This window comes from Chrysochloris asiatica, unplaced genomic scaffold (assembly GCF_000296735.1).
Source record: "Chrysochloris asiatica unplaced genomic scaffold, ChrAsi1.0 scaffold00357, whole genome shotgun sequence".
Taxonomy (NCBI): Eukaryota; Metazoa; Chordata; class Mammalia; order Afrosoricida; family Chrysochloridae; genus Chrysochloris; species Chrysochloris asiatica.
Window position 1 is genome coordinate 1,970,818 of NW_006408875.1, and position 9,599 is coordinate 1,980,416.

The window sequence follows — 9,599 nt, forward strand, 5'->3', positions numbered from 1 at the left end:
TTTTAGGAAGGTCCAGTTATCTATTTTGTGTTCATGCATTTATGTTATGTTTGATAGTCTATTTATGCCAACAATTATGACCTATAGTTTTATCCCTGTGTTACTTTACAGAAGCATTATATTTTCAGTTTTAGCATTTAGGTCTTCAATCCATTTTGGCTTGATTTTTGTAGATGGTATGAGGTATAGATCCTGCTTTATTTTTCTGCAAGTAGATACCCAATTTTGCCAGTACCATTTGCTATCTCGGAGATTATATATATTTTTTCATTTCATTGTTCTAATTTTCCAGTTGCAAACTCTTAGAATGGTAAAATCTTCTTGTCAGAAGAAAGAGGGAAGAGAGAGGAATATGAAAAGAGAGAGAAACTATTACTTATTGAACAACTCTCATGTTCCAGGAACTGTATGAAGCCCTTTGTCTAGTTAAGTCCTCACAGTTTTATGTCATAGCTGTTGTATATTTCAGTGCAGTGATTTACTTAATATATCTAGCTATAGTCTTTGTAATTTCCAACAAATGATTGATTGGGACTATGCAAATAAGTTGCTTGTAGCTCTCCAAAGAAATTGGAAATCTTTCTAATAATGTAAATGAAGTTCCTGGCATACTTCTGGGGGTGGGATCATACAAATAATGTGCATGGACTTCTGATGAGGGAATTGATCCATTTTGCCATCCCACAAGACTTAAAAGGAGTCACGCTGTGGGTCTACAGGTTAATGAGCTAGACTGCAAAGTCGCTTTGAACCTCAAAGGTAGTTCAAGCTCACCAGCTGTTACTCAGAAACCCTATACAAGGTCATTATGAGTCAGAACCGACTTGCTGGCACTTAACAACAACAACAAAAGCTTAAAAAGAGTCAGTTCCAGAGTGGGGTGGTGGGAGGAACCTCTTGACCACCAATACTATAAAAGATCCAGGAGTGGAACACATTCTTTGGACCTGGGATTCCTGTGCTGAGAGCTTTTTAGATCTAGGAACCAGAGAGGGAGAGCTGTCACTGCAGAGGCTGTGAGATATGGTGAGAAGCAGTGACAGAGAAACACAGGCAGCACAGGCATTAGAACCAGGAATGGCTGCAAACTAATAAAGATGGCTCAGCAGACTTCCTGTCTCATCGAGTGAGAGACATGAGCATACTGGTAAAGTGGGGTGCCTCTGGTTACTTGTCAACAGAGCTAGGAGAGCTTCTTGTCACCAATCTGAGCAGGGCAGAGATAAGTCCAAGAGGCTTAGTGATCTACTTCTGAAAATCAGTTAAGGAAAACCCTATGTATCACAATAGCCTGATCTATAACTAACCATGGGAAGGATACAGAACCAAGTTGTGCTTCATTCCATTGTGCATGGGGTCATAATGAGTAAGAGACTGACTTAATGGTAGCTAGCAATAACAGCGACAAAAACAACAAGGGCACCATATTAATCTCTTGATGGCATTACAGGTTGTGGAAGAAAGGACTTGGGCACACAGAATATTTTCTTTAACTAGCCTGGAGAAATCTTCTGGCAATGGACCTCCTGTCTAGTTATCAACTTGCACACCTTTTAGGGCAAGGATGGTATCAGTGTATGAGATTTGATGGGAGCTTCATATTATTTTATAAATTAATGGATTATTAATTTGGTGATTAGATTTTATATTATGCCATCCATTTTTCTGTGCATGTTAAACTTAATCCCACATTCACCCCTCAAGAACTTAATTTATTGACTAATATGAATACACCTCATCTAGGTGACACTTCCACACAGCCCATATTCTTTGAATCTCATAATAGTTCATGGTAGATACAATTGGTTTCACACTCATTTTACAGACACACAAAAATAGAGATATCCATCCCATATACAATAGAGTAGAACTTCCCTATGGGTTTTCTAAGGTTGTAAATCTTTATGGCGGTAGATGGCCATACCTGTCGCCCACAGAGTGGCTGGTGGGTTCAAATCCCCAACCTTTTGGTTGTGCACTTTTTATTGTTTTGATTTCCTTTGGTTCCTTTGTGACATCACCCGTGTTGTTTCTAATGCATGTTATTTGGGTCTTCTCCCTCTTTTCTTTTGTTAGGTTTGCCAATGGTCTGTCAATTTTGTTAATCCTTTCAAAGAACCAACTTCTTGTCCTGTTGATTCTTTATATAGTTTTTCTGTTTTCTAAGGCTCTTTCTATAGAGACTTATATAATGTTTAGTGTTGCAAATCTGTCCATCTCCACTTTTAATATGAACATAAATAACCTGAGGATCATGTGTAAAAAAGGTTCTGATTCAGTAATTCTGGGTAAGCCAGAGAGTTTGCATTTCAGCAGGTGATGTTCACACTGCTGTTGTACAAAGTACTTGTTACTTTGAGTAACAAGGCTTTAAATATAATACTTTCTGTACCTTTGTGAATGTAAAAGGGTTAAAAACAAAACAAAATACAAATAAGATAAAATAGGTGTGTGTGGGGAAGATCTAGAGGCTAAGAAACTTAAGAGAAAAGTAGATTCATAGACACTATACAACTGACATCCTGTTGATGAAGCTAATGAGCCAATCTATAATATATACTCCAGAGAAGGATCCCTGGGCACACAGTGGTTAAGCACTTGGCTGCTAACAGAGATATTGGTGGCTCAAACCCACTAGTCACTACATGGGATAAAAAGCCTTGGACACCCCATAGGGAAGTTCTATTCTGTCCTTTAGGGTCATTATGAGTCAGGACTGACTCTGCGATACAACATACTCCAGACAAGTGACATGTTAAATCTGAAATCATAGAAATCATAGAAAATAATGAAACCCTTGTGACTGCAGTCTGGTGTCAGAACTTGTCTTGATTCCTGAGAGGTAAGAATCAGGATCATTTAAAAGCTGGTTCCTATAGGGTACTTTTGATATAGCTCTACTCTCCAATTTCTTCACCATTTCTAACACAAGCCACTCCCCTCATGGCACTCTCTACAACTTCGTTGGGTTGAATAATTCAATGCAGTGATCACACAGAACTCAAAGACCATACTCACAGCTATATTGTTTATTACGGAAACAACAGGATTCACATCAGGGCAGGATTGAACTTCATCAACTGGGGCAGCATATCTCTGCCATGTTAGCAGACCCTTTTCAGCCATGCATGCTCCCTCTCATCTTTAGGGTTACAACTGTTAGCACAGCTGGGGCATCTGCTGCTGTCAAAACCATGCTAACTTTGCCCACACATTGCCACTTTTTCTGTTTTGCACCTGCCAACCTGAATCAAGACTGCAGCTGTTTCTCCTTGACAGGGTGCTCTGTTCTGCTGTAAACCTCCTATCCAGAGATGTTCACTTCTGTTCTGTGCAATGATTCCCCATTTCTGCCATCAGCCAATCTTGTGTTTACTGTCACTGTTATTTTGCTGTTCAGCTCTGCCATGCATGTGCTTTTCTGCTCCGGAACTCCCTTCTGGGTCTTTTGCTGTTTTCAGTGTTACAGCTCTTGAACAGTGTTAAAGTTCTTTTAGGAAGTTACCACTTCCCACCTCTTCTTTATCTCGTAAAACATCTATGTTGTTGTTGTTAAGTGCCTTTGAGCCGGTTCCAACTCATAGTGACTCTGTATAAGATTTCTGAGGAGCAGCTAGTAGGTTTGAACTGCTGACCTTGTGGTTTTCTGTCCAGTGCTGATTCTACAACACAACACAGATGTCTGTAAAACATCTATAATATTGGCCAATTATATAAGCACTCTCCTTGTAAATTTCAAGGTATGGTCATCCCAAGAGAACCACAAACTTATGGTCCCCTTAGTGAACTGTAAGCCACTCAATCTTATTGGGTGAATTTTCAAGCAATTACTTAAATAGCAAATTGACTAATTACTGAAAGTGTGGAAAATAGACCAATAACAGGACAGATTGTAGCCGATTAATCATTTTTGGCATAATTAGGCAGCGTCAGATCATATATAAAGATAAGCCCATTGCACAGTAGATTGTTTCAAGAAAAAAATACTTTTTATCAGTATAATGCAGTGACAAATTTCATAAAATATCTAAAATTTATTATAGAAAAAAATAATAGAAAATTATAGCTAAAAACAAACATTATATATTATATGTGGAAACTGAAAGCTAGTATCATTCCTAGGAAATCTTCGACATCTTGATGAGTTGCCTACGAAAGCAAGGTTTTTCCCAAGCATGAAGATAAAAACTTTTTAAGACTGTGCACTTAGATCAGTTAGAAAGACTCTCAACTTGGAGCTCAGCAGAACCTCATCACTGTTGCTACCTCTCATAATCAGTATTTCTCATCTGTCAGACAGATAATTTTATATCTTCCCATGTATTAAACAGTTCACCATCTTACATGGTCTTTGTTCCTTGAGACACATGGATAATTAGAACATGAGACAATGAAGTGATGCAGGCAGTAGGCAACCAGCCCTAGGATGATGAGTTATAGCAAAAGGCAGAATGCTTGGTAAAGGCCATGGTCATTGTTCTTTGCACACAAGGCAAAAATTTCAAAGTTTAAGGTCATTGATTTCCTTCTTTTTTCAAATAAAATTTGTTAGATGTACTTTGTGGCTAGTGTTTTCCTAAGCATCAGTGCCCCAGTTCTGTGAGTGTGTTTCCAAGTTTAATAAAATGGGAGATAACAGATACTAGGAATTAGAATATGGGAAGGATTGTCAATTCAGAGAATAATCAGAGTGAGGAGAATCCTTAGAAATCAAATTTCTGGTTCAAGACGGCATATGAAACCCATGAATAAATTCTCTCTAAATTCTGAATTCTGTTGGATGATTAATAGAATACAGGAAACAATCAAAAAATGCTGTCAACTTGCTGAAGTGTTGATGAATTCTTGCCTGATACCCTGTAAATGAGACCACACTGAATGGAGTCTGAATAACTCATGAAAAACTACAGACTAAGGTAAAGTTTGTCTGAGAAACACAGAACATATGCCAGTTCAACAATTTCTGTGACATTGATTACACTCTCCAAATTGTCTAAGCGTTCTTGCTATCCTTTTATATATCATTCTACCACTATTAACATATAGTCGCTGCTCCGTAAGCTAAAATTCGGCCTGGCTCTGTTCCTCATGCCCGGTAACCACTAATGGTGTTTGCTTTGTATATATGTGTTTGTTTCACATAAGTGAGATAGTCTAGTTTTTGCAATTGACATGCTTATTTTGGTCAGCATGATATTTTCAGGGTTTATCCACGTTATTGAATCCATTAGGGCTGTGTTTCTCTTATGTTGTTGTTAAGAGCTTTTGAGTCAATATCAGCTTATAGTAACTCTACACAGGGTTTCCAAGGAGCAGCTGGTGGGTTTGAACTACTAACCTTGGGGCTAGTAGTCCGATGTTTATGTTACAGCACCACACTAGGACTCTGTATTTCTCGTATGGCAATATTCCATTGTGTGTATATGCTAAATTTTATCTATCTGTTCACTTGGTATGACTCTGGTCTTACTCTGCAGGATAAGCACTGGACTGAGAACCACAAGGTCAGCAGTTCAAAATTACCAGCTGCTCCTCGGAAACCCTGTACAGGGTCACTATGAGTTACAATAGACTCAATAGCACTTAACAACAACAGAATTCATCTGTTGATGGATACTGTGGTTGTTTGCATCTTTTAGATAATGTGAAAAATGCGGTGAAAATTGATGTGCAAGTTTCTGTTTGCGTTATTTCTTTCATGTCTTCTGGATAGAATATACCTAGGATTGGGAATGCTGGGTAATATGGTAGCTCTATGCTCAAAATTTTGAGGAACGATGGGAAGAAATTTTCAATCCTACTAATATCTAAAGTGGGCTGTTGGTAATGTAGCAGGTGACAGCACAGAATCCAGAGACCTTGTTACTTCTAGCAATGCCATCCCACCTCTGCTGGCCCTGGTCTCGCCAACCATACCCGTCATGTTTCTGCAGAACATCATGTGGACCTTGTCCAACCTGTGCAGGAACAAGAACCCGTACCCTTGTGTTCAGGCAGTGAAGCAAATGCTGCCTGTCCTCTTAAACCTCCTGCAGCACTGTGACACCGAGGTCATCTCAGATACCTGCTGGACCCTGTCCTACTTCATGGATGGCTGCAATGAGTGCATTGACCTTGTGGTTGGTATGGGAGTCCTACCCAGGCTGATGGAGCTCATGACCAGCTCAGAATATCTTGACACCCTCTCTCTGCATGGTGGGCAACATTGTCATGAAAATGGATCAGCAGACACAGATGGCTCTCGATATGGGAATGCTGAGTGTGCTCCCCCAGCTCCAGAGACACCCCAGATCCTCCATCCAGAAGGAGGCGACCTGGGCCCTGAGCAATGTGGCCACAGGACCCGGGAAGCACATCCAGCAGCTGATCCATCAAGGCATACTGCCCATCTTTGTGGCTGTACTAAAAAACAGAGAATATAAGGTCCAGAAAGAAGCTGTGTGGGCAGTGGCTAACTAACTTCACCACTGGAAGTACTGTGGACCAGTTGGTCCAGCTTGTCCAGTCTGGAGTCCTGGGACCACTGGTAGATCTGCTCACTGGCCAAGACCCCAAAATTATTCTCATCATACTTGATACCATTGCCTACATTTTCCAGGTAGCCGAGAACTTTTGTGAGAAGGAGCTCTGTGTTCTTCTGGAAGATCTCAGTGTGATTGATAAAATCGAAGTGCTGCAACTTTATGAGAACCATCATGTTAGCCAGGTAGCTTTGAACATCGTTCAGAACCACCTTTTTGAGGACAAAGATGGATCAGTCCTTCCAGCCCTAGACAAAGAAGACTATTTCTTTAAGCACGTAACCAAAAAACAGTAAAGTCCCATGACTACTAAGCCAACCGCCAAACCCTAAACCTCTACTTGGAAGTGGCACAACTGTCTCTCAGTCTATCACAAGTGTGAAGTTTTTTAAACTTAATAAAGTTTCTGAAACTGGAAAAAAAACAAAACAAAAAGTCATCAGTGCTGTGGATTAATGTATTGGACTGCAAAGTTGGTTTAATTGCAAGTTTGGCAGTTCAGCCTCACCAGTCGCTTCTAGGACACCCTATAGAGGGACTCTATGGGTCAGAAACAACTTGAAGACAATTAACAACATAACAGTAACAACTAAAGTAAACTTACACTAGTGGAGATGCATGGAAAGACTGGATTTGGTGCATATGCAAAGTCTACACATGGCTCAGCTAGGCCTTAAGTGTGCTGGAGGCTATAGAAATGTCATTGCCTGAGTTAGTAAAGAAATGAAGGATTGCATTGGTCTTGAGATTGCCTGTCAACTAAGGAGAAAGAACCCTTCTGAACTAAAGTAGACCGAAATGGTTCATAACTGTCTCTTACAGAAGCTAGCTCCTCCCCGCCGCCCCACCCCGCAGAAAACTGAACTTCTCATTAGACGAACTAAAATACAGTATTTGAGGTGTCTACGTAGAACTTTCAGATTAGCAGTCTAGACCTCAGGGAAGTCTGGGCCAAAGTTAGTTGCATGAGGCTTGTATTCCTGGTGGTGCTTGAGAGCCTTCCCCTGCCGGTCACCCCCAGCTGGCCACAGGGTAGAGGGCAGCCTAAGGACACAGTAGCCCTGCAAATGCTCCCCCATTCTCCAAGGAGCCTGCCTGACCTCTCACAGTGCTGTGGTCCTCCACCCTGACCCACAGCCCCCAAGAACTCTCAGGGCAGGCAGCAGTGCTATGGTACCCCCACCCTAATCCTCCCAGGGTGGGTGATGCTCCATCCTGATCCTCCCGGAGGTGGGGGGCTCACCACCTGGGTGGGCAGGTCACAGTACTTCTCCTCTGACCAAAAGTCACTGCAGAGGCTCTGAAGGCTCTGGAGATGGAACTACAGAGTGTGGAAAAGCAGGGGGGTGGGGGTGGGGGTGGGTGAGAGTGTCAGCTGGACAGAAAGACTTGGACAGATTTCTCTTTTGTGGCCCCTGACCAGGCTCCCCGCAGCCGAGCTGCTCTGGGGGCCCCTGGCCTTGGCCAGCCTCCCCAGCGTGATGAAGCATGTGGTAGGTGGGCTGCCCACCTCCCCAAATGGCTTCTTGGTGATGTTCTGGCAGTCCACACTGAACCGGATCTTGGCTCGGCCCACAACCACGTGCACCTACAGAGACCCCCCAAGGCACCCAAAGGTCAGGGCAGGGACTGTGATCAAAGCCTGTCCACACCCACATGGTCAGGACAGAATCGGGGGCAGAAGATGACCCGGTGCATCCAGCCCAATGTCATGATGCTACTGAGTCTGGGAATGCCCCCCTTCCACAGCATGATACTGCCCCCAGGAAGGGCGGAGGCACCCCAGACCAGAGTTAAAACGGAAGGTCTGAGGCGGCTGGCATGGGGGCCAGGAAAGGAACGGCTCTGCTCTTTTCTCTGGGTGTGAGGCACACCCCCCAGAGCTTAGGGTTGGGTGGGCTCTGGATTTTCTAGGACCTTGTGGAAGCTCCCAAAGAATATCTTCTTCATGTCCTGTAGATCAAAAGTAAACCCCTGCAGACTGGCCCTGGTGTCATGGTGGAAATAGGTCAGTGGGGATGGTGATTGAAACTGTGCCAATCGATAATGTCATTGGAAAGAGAGTAGAGTACAAACAGAAGTTCCTCAGAGACTGGGTGGAGAAAAATAGAAGTGAGATGCTCCAGAGAAAGAGGAGCAAACCAGAATCATAAGGTATTTTGGTTGTCCAGGCAAGAGTATTTCAAAATGTAAAGAATAGTCACTTGCACTAAATGCCATTATTGAACTGCTATGGATTATTTCCCAAAAAGATATGTTGAACCCCTATAACTTTGAATGTGACCTCATTTGTAGAAATAGGTTTTTGTTTTGCTTTGCACCTGTTATTCGTTAAAATAGCTACAATATACTATTGTAGTCTGGGTCCTAATTCCTTCTGTGTGGTGTCTTATAGACAGGGAGTCACACACAGGGGAAAGATAGATGCCATGTGATAAAGAGGCAAATACATCTATAAGCAGAGTCCTGGTGTGGCACTGTGAGTTAATGCACCAGACTGAAAAGCCATCTGAACTGCAATGTCAGTGGTTCAAGCTTACCAGCTGCTCCTCAGAAACCCTATACAGGGTTGCTATGGGTCAGAATTTACATGATTGCGCTTAACAACAACAACATCTATAAACAGCAAAGGGATGCAAAGGTTTACCTGTAGTCACCAGGAACTAGGAAAGACATAAAACAATTACTCTCTCAAAGTCCTCAGAAAGAATTGATACAACTGAGAAACTGATTTGAATTTGCAGCCTCCAGAATGGAAAGAAAATAATTTCTGTCCCTTAAAGCTACCCACTTTGTGGTATTTTGTTATGGCACCACTAGGAAACTAAGTCAAAAGTCAAGAAGAAAGGGACTGAAAACTACTTTTTGTATTTTACATGTATTCACTGTACAGTGTGAAGTAAAGGACTATGGCATCTGATGAGAATGCTTGTACATGGCAGATGGTAGTGGAGAGTGAAAGACCACTCAGGTTGGACAAAGACGGAGAAGTCCTCAGATGTGATTAGGAGAGGGTCACATGCTGAACAAGAGTAGTTTAGTCAGAGATCTCGGAGTGCCAAGAACCCATTTAAGATA

The 9,599-nt window shown here is 42.1% G+C and overlaps 1 pseudogene; it reads left to right on the forward strand.

Moving 5' to 3' along the window:
• Nucleotides 1-8,388, forward strand: part of LOC102824062 — a 75,229-nt pseudogene extending 66,841 nt beyond the window's left edge.
• The last annotated feature ends 1,211 nt before the right edge of the window (nucleotides 8,389-9,599 follow it).